This window comes from Neolamprologus multifasciatus, chromosome 6, assembly GCF_963576455.1.
Source record: "Neolamprologus multifasciatus chromosome 6, fNeoMul1.2, whole genome shotgun sequence".
NCBI lineage: Eukaryota > Metazoa > Chordata > Actinopteri > Cichliformes > Cichlidae > Neolamprologus > Neolamprologus multifasciatus.
In genome coordinates, this window is record NC_140444.1 from 22,031,071 (window position 1) to 22,047,075 (window position 16,005).

General features: G+C 40.3%; 1 long non-coding RNA gene across 1 annotated transcript; it reads right to left on the minus strand.

Annotated features, from left to right (window-relative positions):
• Nucleotides 1-1,971: 1,971 nt before the first annotated feature.
• LOC146516953 (uncharacterized) lies at nt 1,972-5,150 on the minus strand. Its single transcript, XR_014874614.1, has 5 exons — nt 5,023-5,150; nt 4,838-4,911; nt 4,647-4,694; nt 2,527-4,510; nt 1,972-1,986 (listed from the first exon to the last, which is right to left on the minus strand). It is a non-coding gene; the product is annotated as an uncharacterized LOC146516953 (long non-coding RNA).
• Between the last annotated feature and the right edge of the window lie 10,855 nt (nt 5,151-16,005).

A 16,005-nucleotide genomic window follows, 5' to 3' on the forward strand; every position in this document is an offset into this window, starting at 1 on the left:
TTCTAGACCTGAAAACAGTTTTTTAGCCTTGATTTCATTCTGGAATACTAGACTTGTTTTTCTACAAAGGTTTGAACTTTGAGAGTGTTTAAACAAGAGAGAAAAGTGTGAAGATGTTCATGCTTGTCTGAGAAAAGTGTATGAAGTGTGTAGTGAAGGGTTTTACAGCCTTAAAACATCTATAATAATTGTAAAAAAAAAAAAAAAAAAAGAGAATACAGTTAGCTACTTCAGGGATTTCAGCTATCGCAGGTTATTTTTAGAACATAACTCCCACGATAAATGAGGGACCACTGTATCAGCTTTAAGGTGCACGTTTTAGAGGTATACCAGGGATTCAGGTACTGATTGAAGTCTTCTTTTTCAGAAGAGCTACAGTATCCAGAATCGTACATATTGAAGAAGTAAAATTATTGACATGATAATAGACCTCTGTGGGAGTAGCGTTCAGCTAGCTACTCTGCACTGTTGGCATAAGGCATAAAAGAAGATAACACTGGAATAATTATATCTTTAAATGTAGTTACAACATTTTGTGAAAGACATCTACTATAATGAAATATATTCCCCACTGCTGTGTAATCCATTATTGTATATTTAAATGTTATTGGGTGATGATCAGACAAAAGTGTGTGTGTGTGTGTGTGTGGGCGCGGGGGGTTTAGGAAATACTGTTAAATGTTATGTTCCTATGGCATATATTTGAACAAGGTCTAGAGTGGGATTAAAGTGGTGTGTTGGTTCTTTTACATTTTGAGAAAAGCCAGTTGAGCCTAATAATACATTAAATCCCTTGTTAAGACTGTCATTTTCAGTATCTACACAGATAGTCAAATGCTGCACAATAATAATTACTTTATCTGAGCTGAGCACTAAGTCAGATAAAAAGTCCAAGAATTCAAACAGAGACTTTGAGTAAGGGCCAGGTGGATGATAGATAAGACCAAAAAAACTGGTTTTTGTCTTTTCCAGCTAGGATGGAAGGCTACGTAAGCATATTTACTGATGTAAGCATATATAAAGATATACAGATGATCTGTATAGCATACAGATGTTCTAAATTGCTATACAGACAGGCAGATATACAGATGTACTATGAAAAAATATAGAGATGTGCTACATATATACCGATGTATCGATGTGTGGTAAACCGATCTACGGAGTGCTATGAATATATGTACAGTAGTGGAAGCATAGTGGTCTGAACAGATTGTAATAGTGAACTGTGTACGTACTATAACAGAGACTATGCTATGTCAGTGTCCTAAACTCTGTCCTAATATAATAATAATAATAAGGGATTGCATTTATATAGCTCTTTTCTAGGCACCCAAAGCGCTTTACAATTCCGCTATTCATTCACTGTCACATTCATGTATAGGAATTTCTTTCACTTAACTTTCACTTAGTATTAATCACGTTATTGTAATGCCTTGGTGCCACTGGATTTTAACATGCGTGCGTGCCAAGCTCCAAAAGTGACAGCACAAGGAAGATTAGCGTTGAAATTATGACTCTGTAAACGGCACAGACACCAGGAGCCATGACTGTGACTGGGAATGACCACCTAATGCTGTTTCACTTTGCCATGCAAAGTACTTTGACACTCTGGAGAAGACCTTTCCTCTGTATCATTGTTGTTTTCATTTGCATGTGAGAGCTTAGATTGTGGGGAAGATTAAAGATGAACAAAGCGTGGTGGGAGATCAGTGAAGTGAGGATACACAGTGTGAAACTCCTTTAAGTGTACAATAATGTTGATGTGATATACAGAATGTCAGGAAAGAAATTCTGGTTTTAATGTGATTCTTGATTTAAGAATCAAAGGGTGGGATTGTATAGGAATTTCTTTCACTTATGTATTAATCACGTTATTGTAATGCCTTGGTGCCACTGGATTTTAACATGTCTGACACTCATACTTAAGACAAATGGTAGGGGGTGTAGTAAGGATGTTGGGGGAAACAGGAACTCCAGAGGACCAGTCTTTTGTGTCACGGCCAGGGGATCAGCAGGCCGCTGACTAGTAGCTCTCTCTCTCTCTCTCTCTTGCTCTCTCTCTCGCTCTCTCGCCAGGGCGGAACTCATGGTGGGTTCACGCCCTCGGCCCACACCCCTCTGAAGAGGAAACACCTGGGCCTCATCAGCACAGCCAGCATTTAAGCCAGGGAGTGGCTTCTACTCATCGCTGGATCGTTGTGTGTGACTCACGTCAGTGCAGCCCGGCTCTGAGCAAGTTCTCTTTTTCCCTGCGCAAAACCTCTGACGTGTATTTCTTTCTGTACTTCTGATCCCCTGGACCCGACCCTGCATTCCCCGAGTGGATTCCTTTGTGTGAGTGTCTGGAGAGAGTCAGAAGAAGAGCGAGTGTCTTTTCCCTCCCTGGATTTCCCCGGAGCCTTTTCCCCTGTCACTGCTTTGTATATAGCACTACCCCCTCTGCACTGTTTGTAAATACACCTGGTGGAATTGTAATAAATACTGTGCCTCTGAGTCCTGCGTGTGAGTCCTCCAGCGAACAGTGACATTTTGTCTCTTCGAGGACTCTGGGAAGTAGCAAGGGAGTGTGAACCTTAAGGTGTGAAACAGCTGTGCACTGCCTTTTGTTCCTGAAGAAGGTATTTAACTGAGAGCCATGCTAGGCTCAGTGAGACTCTGCTGACCCTGCCCCGTGGTCATGTAGGCTCTCCATCAAGCTTGGTTGTATGTTCTTTGTGTGTTTGGATTAAAGAATGTTAGCTACCGCTCACCGCTCATCTGCAGGCTTTATTTAAGTGGAAAAACTTCCACAACATTCACACACTGGTGCAGTCAAACCACAGTTGTAGCCACAGCTGGCCTGGGGCAGACTGACAGAAGCGATGCTGCCATATCGCGCCATCGGCCCCTCTGACCAATAATATATAGTATATATAGTATTGTATAGTACTCTGGTTCTCAAACTGTGCTACGCATACCGCTAGTGGTACTTGAGCTGTCTCTGGTGGTACGCAGGAAAGCTCCAATTTTTTTTTTAAGATTAAATAATATACCATTGTAGAGTTATGCAAAGAAGACACAAGAGTTCCCGAGGGTCTTCTGGGAGCTGGAGTCGACCAGAAAACGTTTCCCCGAGCGTGAGTCCTCTATGAAGAGCAGCCGTTCCTTATCGCCAGCGGTTGCAGCCACTACAGAGTGCGGGCGGGCTTGTTTTCCTGGGCCTTAAAACTGCAAAGGCGGAGGACAGCGCCTTGCTGCGGTGCCAAAATGCTGATGGTAAAAACACGGCCCTTTTCCTCAACGATGGTGGCCGGGATTGCGGTGCCGCTGTGCCGCGATCCAAACATGTTGTTGGCTGAAATTCCACAGCAAAAATTTAAACCTACAGCTCTGCTATCACGTCCGACATAAATGACGACAGAAAATGGTAAATGGTCTGTATTTGTATAGCGCTTTACTTGGTCCTAAGGACCCTAAAGCGCTTTACACTATATACAATCATCCACCTAGTCACACACACATTCACACACTGGTGATGGCAAGCTACAGTGTAGCCACAGCCACCCTGGGGAACACTGACAGAGGTGAAAACTAAATAGCAGTGGCGTTTGTAGGGTTACTGAAGTTGGGCGAGCTGGTATATAATGATGTGCTGCGTAGTGGCTAGCACAGCTATGGTTAGCCAAGCATAAACACAGTGAAGCTGGAGCATGAATGCTAACTTTTTTCTACTCAATAAAAGTTAACGTGAGGGTTCCTGATGGTTAGGGACTAATGTAATTGCATGGCAGGATGCTGTAAACGGACCAAACTTCAGTGAGAAGAACAACTGCAATATAAGGCTAGTCATTAAAAACACTGCTGCATGGGCTGGGCTGCAGTTACATCATTTAAAAACTGAGCTTTAAAATGAATAGTGATGAGAAAATCCGAGACAGGTCCACAGTGTTCACTGACTTTTTTTAGGGGCTTGTTCAGATTAAATAGAACAAGATAAAAAGCATTAAAACATGTTAAAAACATAACAGCCTTATTAAACTCAGAGTAGTTTGGACCCAGAAGCAGGTTTTATCAGGTCATCTCTTAAAGATTGGCTATCCAACCTGCTGTGACTGTTTAATGCAGTGCAGTTGTTATCATTATCACTTGTCACATGCTGTTTTTGACAGTTAAAATAAATAACATTCATATAAGAAATAAATTGTCTCATGGAAAATGTATATGGTGTTAAATAGGCCTATGCTACTGTAGTGTAACTCTTTGTAAGATCGAGTCACTCAAAAATAAGCACTGATTTTCAATAATCCTGTAAATAAATGACAAAAGAACCCCAGTGCAATTCAACATAGGTTTTTATTCATTGTTGGTTCATTTTCAATTCATCCTTTGTGGCAGTTGTAGCTGTTGGTTAAGGAGCAGCTTATCGTATAGCAGCAAGAAGCAAAGCAAGGAGCGTTGAATTCTGCAGAAGTGCTGGATTCTGTAGAAGAGGTAGTAGCAGGATAAGACGATTTAGGGAAGTCCCAGTAGTCTGCAAGAGAATCAGTAATATATATTATTACATGTGATAGTGCATTCTCTGGTGAATAACGTCTTAGAGATATGTAAATATCAGAGAGTCAAGTGTGTCTAATGTTCAAACCTAGAAAGACAAACATGAGACTCACCCCCTCCCTAGATGAAGAACGTGCATCGCGCTCAAGTGCTGAGTCATTCTGTTTAAAAACAAACATGTAAATGTATTGTTTGGATATGACAAGATAGGAGCACTGACACAGTCTCTGGTTACACAGTGCAAGATATACTCATATATTACAGATAACATCACTAGCACAGTCTACAGTCATATTACACTTACAGGATTTGCCAGAGCAAGGCTCAGCAGGCATCCAAGCAGAAACACAACCTTGATCATGGTTTCAGTGATTTCACCTGTTGACAATAATTCTGATGAGATGTGGTCAAAACCATTTGCAAAATCACTATTCAACCAACATTACACTGAAAACAGAGAAGCAATAAGAGATTGATGAGAAATGTTACCGACAGGTCTTCACAACTTCAGCAGACTGTCTCAGAGATGTGGATGATTGTGGTAATGTTGTACTGACAGCAGAGCTTTTTATACACAGTTGCAAGAGATGATTTAATCTCATTTGCGTAATTGTTGGGAAATTGTAATTCTTAGAAAAGCTTCTCATCTTAACAAGGGTAAACACAATTAGGCAATAATCAGGGACACACCTGATTAATCTTTTTGCTGCAACACAGTGATGTGAGATTGACCAGGTATGAGTCACATACAAAACTAACTGTTGTTTGTGTATGTTCCTTTAAGTATAATTGTCTACCCTTTAAAATGTAGGGGATAGGTTGTATCTATCTATATACCTAGAAAATAATCAGGTGTTGTATATTTTACCACCGTTCAGGGGTGGGTCTGTGACCCAGCGTTTTGTGTTATTTTGTATTGTTGATTTCTTATGTTAATATTATGTTAAAGTCATGTGGTATTCTTAAGTAAGGGTATAGTTGAGTTATTTTCTATTTTGTATTACTTATGAGACAATGTTCTAGTTCTAGTATCAAAGTTCTAGTATCATTATTAGTTTGTCTTTGTTTGGTTTGGTCTGGTTTATGTTTTTTCTACGCTTCCTCGTCTATGTAGGTCCCCTTGTGTCTCTCTTCTGTGTCCCTCTCCCTCTCTCGCTCCCTCTGTCTCTTTTGTCAAGCTTTCATGTCCCAGTTCACGTCTGTCGATACTTCCTGTTTTAATTTGAAAATCTTGTTTCTATGGTTAATGTGCTTAGTTTTACTTACCCCCTGTGGCGTCATGGTCATTTGTGTCAGATGTTTCTCCCCAGGTGTTTACGCTTCCCTTATTACCCTTCTGTGTATTTACATCCTTAGTCTCTTCTGTTTTTTTTTGTCGGGTCATCTGTGTGTTCATGTTCATGTTTCACGTCAATGATTTGCATGTTCCTGTCCAGATGTGATAGCAGGCAATGAGCCTTTAACATCTCTGGGGGATGGCCCACTCTTCTTTGCAGAAGGTTGGAGTAGAAGGTTAATCATTGTCCCAACTTTTCTCCATTTGTGGCTTGTTGTTCTTTAATTGATCTTTTTTTTTCTTATTTTCTTTAAAAAAAAAAAAACTCACCTGGGTGTTGTCTGTTAACTGCTTAAGCTGCTAAGTCCTCTGATTTGTAATCATAGCAAGGTATTTCCATCTGTTTACCAGTTTGCAAACACTAAAGGGTGGAGACCGACATTACAGTGCATATGCAATGTTTTCTGATGACATAAAGATTAATGTTTACTTTAACTACTGGACAAATCTATTAAAATGTATTATTTCTGATACTTGTGATGAAATGAGTGCAGCATAATCATATCAGCTTTGACCACAAAATAATTGGCAGAAATGTCTAATTTTTGAAAACTGAGTGTTTGTTGAACCTTTTCATGAAACACATTAAATGTTAATTTGCATACATATTTTAATTTGTATTATATTTGACAAATCTATTTTTGTTTTGTTTGTGAGCGGGGTTTCAATTTATGGCTTAAAAACTATTTATTATGGGGCTTTTTTGGCAGGGGGTCAAAGTAATAATGTTGAGGATGGATTTAGAGGACCATTTCTAAACAAAGCTGATCCAGTAAGTGTATATAAAAAGCACTCAACATTTGGACCATCACTACAACAACTAGTGATGGGATTTTCGGCTCTATTTAGAGAACCGGCTCTTTTGGCTCCGAACCACCTCTTCAGGTTGTTTTGTTGCTTTCATTAATTTATTATTAACAATAATATAAAATTATGCACAAAAGGAATTACTAATGTAAAAAAAAAAAAAAGTGGTTTTATTTATATATGTTTATATATAAATATATGCGGTGACCCCTAGAGACAAAACACGTACAAACAACAAAACACATTTCTACCATGAACTGAACTTCCAAAGCAGAGCTACTAGATCACTTAAATTACACAATTGAAAGCATATGTGTATTGTTTGTGTATTCATACACAAGCACTCATATATATTCAAATAATTAAAAAAAAAAAAAAAAGTTCATTTACCTGTTACTACCACACACCAAATACGGCCGTTGGTACTTGCTGGCTTGTGTAGCCACTAGGTAACAACAGCTCAACACTGCGCCCTAGCATCCTGGAGCACTTCTGTTGTCTTTTGTACGTGTTCTGAGTTTTTACGTGCTTCTGAGTTTTTACGTGCTTTGGAGTTTGTATGTGCTTTTTCTCTAGAGGCCACCATAAATATACTTTTATTTATTCACTCCACATAAAATATAATAAATAAATCATATAGTACAAAAACCAACTATTCACATTTCAACTTTTAACTATTTAAATTTTTAGCTTTTTCCTTTTAAACAAATTTAAAGTGAAAAAACACAAAACACTGCAAACCAGAACACAATTAAATATAAATTAAAATAATAAAAAACAAAAGAAGATGCGCATTCTCTGTCATATAAGCCTGCATGAATAAACTTTCTGAATCCTTTATCATCCGCAACTGAAAATAGTTGTGGATGATCACTATACCTTTCTAATATGACGTCCCTTGCTCTCTCTCTCTCTCTCTTTCCCTCCTGCTCTGTTCCTGTCCTACTGCGGGTAACTACCGTCCATGCCCCATCTGCCCAGCGCAAAGCACAAGGCTCGCGTGTGGAGTGAAGTGGAAAAAAGTGCGAAAGACAGGGGAAAAAACACAAACAAACAAAAAAAGCCTCCCAATTAGGAGCTGGCTCACGTTGTTCACTTGAAAGATCTGGCTCTAAGAGCCGCTTTGTTCGCGACCGACACATCACTACTGACATGTAATTATTGAGAAAAAAGTGATGATATTAATTAGAGATGGACCGATCCGATATTACGTATCGGTCCGATACTGACCTAAATTACTGGATCGGATATCGGAGAAAAATAAAAAAAATGTAATCCGATCCATTAAATATCACGAAAGCATCTCACAAAACTTGCAACACGCCGTAACTCGCCTCAGAACCTTAGCACGTCGGAGCAGTATGCATCACGTGATAGAGCGGCTGTGGCATGCGGGACCTGGTCTGGTTGAGCATTTGGAGCTTTGCTAACAACTCGGCATTTCATCTCCGACAAAGTTATCCCCGAGAGAAGTAAAGCAAGTTTGTAACTCCATCTCTGAATGTTTGTAAAGCATTCCCACGTTAAGTTTAACCGATATATGGAGCGACTGCCTCTTCTCTCTCTCACCCTCTCTTGCTGCTACTTCAATCATGAAACTGCTTAATGATCAGCTGATCGGCTTTTCTGTCACGAGTTGTCTCTGTGTTTTGTTTTTGGCCCACTTTGTACCAAAAAGAGGAAACCAGCGGCTAAACAACAGCAGCACGTTTAAGCTTGATAAGCTGTTGTTAGAATTTATTTAATATTACTTTCTACACCAGGATCCTTTTCTAGGTAGCTGACGCTGGTAACTGTGCAGGGGCGGATCTAGCAAAGTTTAGCCAGGGGGGCCCGATAGGGCATTAACAGGGAAAAGGGGGGCACAAAGAAATACTTTTCTTTCTTATTCTCATTTAAAATGTCGAGCTTTTAATAAATAATTATCTGACACCCAAAGTTTTAATTTGATGTAAAATGAATAGAAGTCCATTACTGTATATAGTACCTATTAAGTCTAATATATATACCCTAGTAAGCTATAGTACTTGGAAGTACTGGGAAGGTACCATCTGTGCAGTCTGCAATTCTGTTGAAGAAAGATGTTGAATCTATTTAATATTTCTTGAAAAATAATTGATTAAGCATTATGAGGTGGAGCATGAGGGGTGGTTCCCTATTTTTTATTTATTTATTTTTGTTGTTGCTGGGAGTTGTATTAATATTTACACTAAGTACTCTTTAAAATACCAGAATAGGGAGGATGGTGTAGGTTTAAGTTTATTAGATTGATCAGTATTGCTGAACTATGAAATATTTTTTTTGCATACAGGTATAACAGAATAGCTTTAGTGTTGTTGTTGTTTTAAACTTGAGTATGAACTTATACAAAATGCAGCAAGATATTTAAAAAACAGTTTTATTGATTAAAAACACTATATCGGATTCATATCGGTATCGGTAGATATCCAAATTTATGATATCGGTATCGGACATAAAAAAGTGGTATCGTGCCATCTCTAATATTAATATTACAAAACAAAAACTGTAAAATGTCAATTTAGACAGAAGTTGTCAGGGACCTGGGTCTGAGCAACCCAGGGTCCATGAAAGTTGTGACTCTTTTTATATGATATGTGTTTGTTCATGCACTGTGCTGCTGTTCCTGTGTCTATGCTTGTGTTTATTGGTGTGTGTGTGTGGCTGGGGCAGGCAACTTCAGGCCTGGTGGGTGTGGTCCTGCGTGGTGTTTGGCCACACCTGAAGATCATCACACACCTGGAGCTGATGAAGCCTCATCGGGGAACTACTTAACAGTGTGGCTGAGCACTCCTCAATGGGGGGCTGTTGTGTGAGACTCCACGTCAGTGTCTGAACTAGTTTAAAGTCAGAGAGTTTATGCCTGCTAGAGAGTGTGTCCTGACAGCTGTCTGTTATTTTCTCCTGGGAGAAGTGTGGAACAGCAGAGACCACGGCGAGTGTGGAGACACAGAAGCTGAGAGCAAAAAACAGGGACTTTTGGGAGAAGACACAAGATGGGTGTTGAGGGAATGCACAGGGATTTATTGGGTTAACATTTACTTCACTGTAAATAAACGCCCTGTTCACCGCACTGTCCAGCGTTTGGGTCCTCCTTTCCCCGGCTTCCCCACAGTCTGTCACACAGACCGTGACACAAGTGCTTCCAGTCGATAAGATCAGTGAGTTTAGAAACTGTCAGCAACCAGCTTCTATAAACTATTACATAGAAGTGTGGTTGGGGCTGTAGTGCTTGATCTGACTAAAGCATTTGATTCAATAAACCAGGCTTGGGAACTCCAGGCCTCAAGGCCCGGTGTCCTACAGATTTTAGAGGTGTCCTTGATCCAACAAAGCTGATTTAAATGGCTAAATGACCTCCTCAGAACATCTTTAAGTTCGTCAGAGGCCTGGTTATGATCTAATCATTTGATTCAGGTGTTGTTTATCCTACCATATGGTATGTGCACAAAACTTCAAATCAGAGAATATATTTTGTCCTTCACTTTGTTTGTATATGTATATATACAAATGTTAGCAGTGTATCGTGTGTCTGCCTGTCGTGGGGTCATAAACATAGCAAGCAAGGATATAGTCACAGTTCCAATGACCATTTCTTAGTTCACTTAGTTTAAATGTTACAGTTTGATTTAAAAAAAACAAACAAATATTGTTGGTTTATTGATCTTTTTTGCCCTCAGGTTATTCCACATTTAATGCTTTTCACTTTTAATGTTTTTAGTTTAAATACAGTGCATGTTTTATATTTGTAATACCATTATTGTATTCATTGGAAATAACTGCCTAAATATTTTCTATTTTTCCAAAATATTTGACATGTCTACTTTTGCATCACATGATGCAAAGCTTGATGAATAAAAATATTAGCTGCTTGCAACTAAAAATATTAGGTTTAATCTTGTAAAGCATAATTAAACCAACTTCAATAAATGTTGTTGCACCCTCTGCAGCCCCTATTCTCTGTTGCTAATTTAGCAATGTGAGGTGTGGATAAAGGCACGCCTAATGCAGGCTTTTGGGGAGGCACAGTCTTTGTCTTAGCTACAATAGTTGGTACCACTAACTTACTATGGAACTTCAAATAAAACCTCTACTTTGTGAAATGCTGCTGTTAGTCTCTATACTTATGTTGCAGTTTTTTCAGCTGGATCATTTAGGGTTTAGGTTCAATATTTCCACACTAGGGACTAGGTAAGTCTGTCTCACCTGCAGCGGCATTGCATCCCCTTCTACTTTAATAAGCCCCACATTTGTGGAGCTCATCCTCAGGTTAGTCACAGGAGCCTGAGGATGCAAAACATCCTCTGCTTTTGAAAACAAACCTCTTCTGAAACAGAAAGGGCAGAGGCCTTGAAGAACTGTGTGGAAGCACTAATGTGAATGGCATAGGAGGTAGCTGCACCTCTTAGTTCATGCCCTCTCATTATATACGAGATCCCTGCTACACTTTTGATACAAACTGCTGAAACTGAAAAATGTCACTTCAGCCCCATCAGATATGGCTGCCACCTTATTACATTTTGTAATGACATCCTTAGCCACTCCCTCTTTCACATCCCAACTTATCACCCTCAGCTGGTCACAAGGCTTTAAGACGGAGATATGCAAGGGTGGTGGCTGGAAATAAGGCGTCTCAGGATGGTTGCTAATGAGTTGCATCTAGGCCATTTCTCTCTCGCTCTCTCACTCTCGCTCGGAGTGAATGGTGATGGGGATGTGAGTGGATTTCTGTTTTCGAGTTCCTTTTTTCTATTTTTACTGTCAGGTCTAATTATTTTTTTCAACACACGGTTGTTGGTCTGTTTTGTTTGTTGCCAGCTGGTTTGGTAGCTTTTGCTACCGGCTTGGCTTGGCAGAATGTCCGCTGTTGAGGGTGGTGCAGAGTTTGAGGAGCTGACACACCGTCATACTGTCAAACTTATACCGACTGTGAATTTCTTGGTGGAGGAAGCTGTCTTAGCTGTAGGAGAGGTGGTGGGCTATGACAGCATGAAATCTGCCTCCCGTATGAATGGTGTGATTGTTATCTTTCTTGATAAGATACCTAAAGTTAATGAGTTGGTGGAAAGCGGCATCATCATTCACGAAACCTTTACGCCCATTCTCCCGTTGGTTAGCCCTGCTGAAAAGGTTACCATCTCAAGTGCGCCTCCTTTTATTAAGAATGAAACTTTAGCCAAGGAGCTGTCATGGTATGGCCAACTAGTTTCACCCATAAAGATGGTCTCTTTGGGGTGCAAATCTGTGCTCCTCAAACATGTTGTGTCTTTGAGGACACCGCTGGCGAGCTGAACCTGTCTTTCAGTTACAAAATAGAGATTTTCAACTACATGGTGTTTGCTTCATCTGAGAGCATGAAATGTTTTGGTTGTGGTGGAGAAGAGCATTTTATTTGATCCTGTTCAGAGAGGCTAAGAAACAGGCAGCCAGCAGATGATGCCATTGGAGAGCCGGTCCCGGCCAGGGTTCCTGGTAGGTACACGGCGATCGCTCATGCGAAACCCACTGAGGCCGCGGGCACCTCCACCATAGCTGAGGCAGGCGCCGGTGGAAAAACGTGTTTTTACAAGCAGTAATGGGTCTGATGAAACTGGCATTGTGAAAAGTTTTGATGGTATAGAAACGGATCTGACTAATGAGGTTTTTCTGACACCAGTCAGAAAGCTGATACGGCTCTTGAGTCTGTGTGTGATGATCTTTGTGAGGATGACAACATGCTTGATGAGGATTTGTTGAAGTTGTCTCAAAAGAGGAAGAGCTCTGAACCTGCCTACTGTAGTACAAAAACGTTGAAAGCTTAGAGAGTAAACAAAACAGGCGAGAGCAGTATGGAGTCTGAAAGTGATTTGTCCCTAAGCCAGGAACACCGGAATCTGTACTCTTCTGCTGAGATCAGGAGATTCTTACAGAAAACCAAAGGCCTCAGGATGGTGAAAGTGGAGGACTATTTTCCGGACCTTAAGCTTTTTGTTGAGTTGTCCCGGGTCTTGACAAAAAAATCTGGAAATTTTATTGATGATGTGTTGACAGACCAAGAGATTTATCGTTTAAAGAAACTGATTTTGAAAGTGAGAGCTCAAGCACTTATTGCTGATGATGACGATGTTTAGGAACAGACTCTATATGTCCCTGTCTTTTTTCCTCTGTCTCGCTTCTCTCATGTCTGAATTCAAAATAGGCACATTAAATTTGAATGGTGCTAGAGATGAGGTGAAAAGAGCTGCTTTTTTTCGAGCTTATGGACTTAATGAAATTGGATATTATGTTGGTTAAAGAAACTCACATTACTGGTGACAATGAGAGTGACTGAAGGAAGGGCTGTGGGGGGGATGGGTTTTTTTTTTTGTTTTTTTTTTGTCATAAGTCCAGTTGTAGTGGAGGTGTGGGGCTTGTGTTGTCTAAGAATTGTTTACCTGTTTCTTGCAAAGCAGAGGAAATAATCAAGGGGTGCGTGCTGAAAGTTAAAATCAAATATGAAAATGTGAATATTGTTTTTCTCAAGGTATATGCACCAACTAGGGGAGTGGACAGAATGTTTTTTTTAATAGGGCTGTTCGATATAAAGATATATATCGGATGACGATATAAAAACGTCGTTTCATTTTACGCTATCGTTTGTTTCGTGGTGTTGCAAAATAAATTCTTTATGGTCACTGTAGTGGCTATATTAATTTCTTAAAGTTCTCTCTTTTTCTTATATGTAATATAACCACACTACGGAAGGACAAGCGCCTGTTTTTATGCGTTGTCGTTAGCAACAATGACGGTAAAACCATCGCGTGTCTGCTTGTTTATGTTTCACATAAGCCTTCCACAATAAAGCTCAAGGTCCTGTTGAGACTTTTCAAAATAAACTTAATCACGTGAAAGAGCAGATTATTTACGGATGAGAAGTAAAAAAGAGCCGTCAGGTGCTAAAAAATAAACCTTAGACTCAAACCTTAGAACAGGCTTTTCCCCGCAGCACGCCGTGTAATAAATACTCACAAATACTCCGGTGGTGCCTGTGTCCGGCAGCCTCGCCTCTGTCAGTGCGCCCCAGGGCAGCTGTGGCTACAATGTAGCTTGCCATCGCCAGTGTGTGAATGCGTGTGTGAATGGGTGAATGACTGAATGTAGTGTAAAGCGCTTTGGGGTCCTTAAGGACTAGAAAAGCGCTATACAAATGCAGGCCATTTACCACAAAGAAAACGGCAGCCGTTACAATTTATGTCTAAAAATTTATCGTTTCATGCATCGGTTAAAACACTCGATTCCAGCTACACGACGCCCAGCTGGAAACACTTCCCGCAAGTCGAGCTGCCCGAGATTCACAGAATTTACAGAAAATGTTTCATTTTTGTGATTTATATTGTTATCGAGACGATAGACTTCTTATATCGGGATATGAGATTTTGGTCATATCGCACAGCCCTAGTTTTTTAGATGTCCTGTGTGATACTGTTAAGGTTTGTAGCGATGAGTATTTGTTTTTATGTGGGGATTTCAATTGTACTGACAACCCACCTTTTGGATAGGAACCACATCAAACCTCATCCTGCATCGTCTCGCAGGATTAGGCAGCTGGCTGCAGCTATGGACCTGTCAGATGTGTGGAGGTTTTTCAATGGACATCAGAGACAGTACAAATGCAGTCACTCTAAGGACAATCATTTATCTTTGGCAAGACTGGATCGCATATACTCATTTAAACACCAATTGAGTATTTTTAAGGACTGTCAGATAACCCCTGTTGGTTTCTCTGATCATTGTCTGATTCATTGTTCTGTTTTCATTAAAAATGTTTGTGTATGGAGTGCCTACTGGCATTTCAATACGGCCCTGTTACATGACAATACTTTTAGGACAGCCTTTGAATTTTTTTTTTTGGCTCAATCACCGGAAATCTAAATCTGACTTTGTTTGTATCCAGCAGTGATGGGATTTTGGGAAGTGTCAGATCAAACAATTGTGTCAACAGTTCACTCGTAATGTTACTAGAGACATAACCAGATCTATGAGAGACCTAGAGACTCAGGTGGTTGATCTGCAGGGTTTAGCAGCGTCTACAGGAAACCGGGGGCTTTTAGATTCCCTCAAATCCAAAAAGGCTTTTTTAGCTGACCTGTTGGGCATGACAGCCAAAGGGGCTTTGGTCAGGTCACGTTTCCTCAGTGTCACAGAGATGAATGCCCCATCTAACTTTTTCTTTGGACTGGAAAAGAAGAATGGGCGGAAAAATTGTTCACTCTCTGATGTCTGACGGTGGCTCAATAATCTCGGATCCTTCTGAGATCAGAAAGTTTGCTGTCAGCTTTTATAAGGACCCTTTTTAAGATTGATTTCTCAGAAAATCCTAGTTTGTGCAATTGATTCTTCACGGGAATCCCTCAAGTGGCGGCTGAAACTAATCGAAAACTGGAGGTTCAGCCAACTTTGCAAGAACTTCATACTGCTCTGATGAGTTTTCAGAATGGTAGAACTCCTGGCATGGATGATCTTCCTGTTGAGTTCTACAAAGCCTTTTGGTCTGTGATGGGTGAAGATTTGCTGGAGGTTGTCACGGATAGTCTGCAGAGAGCCTTGCTGTAGAAGGGCGGTCATCACTCTGCTGCCAAAGATGGAAGATCTACGCAGTTTGAAGAACTGGAGACCAGTCTTGTTGCTCTGTACAGACTATAAGATTTTCTCAAAAGTCCTGCCCACCAGGCTTCGAGACGTGATGGCTTCTATGTCACTTTGATTAGAGATGTTTTGGACCTCTCTAGCTCTTTGGGTATAGACGTTGGTCTCATTTCTCTAGACCAAGAAAAAGCTTTTGACCGGGTTGAACACCAATATTTGTGGCACACTTTAACTGCTTTTGGCTTCAGCCCAGGTTTTGTAGCAATGATTCAGGTTCTGTACCGTGACATTACAAGTAGGGGTGGGTTTTTTTGATTTATCGATTAAAATCGATTCTGGCTTGGATAACGTGAAATCGATTCATTAAAATCCTGAATTGATTTTTTTTAATATAAATTTATTTTGCCCGAAATGCCAGAATCTCAGGTGAAACCTCACAAAATTTCAACAACCACCAAACATTTAAAACCGTAAATGAGAGCAGGTACACGGATTCTGCACAAAGACGTAAACACAAAGCTCGGACCTGCGGATCAAAATCAATGAGATGTCACCTTTCTCACCTGACACAGTCGGGGCTGAAAGCCAACAGCTCGCTGATTCTGATGTTTCGGAGGGTCCGCGCTTTGTGTTTACGCCCTTTTTGCGCTGATTCTAAAGCTGTTAGTTTTAACTCTCTTCAAACAATATTGACTGAACCAGCTGCA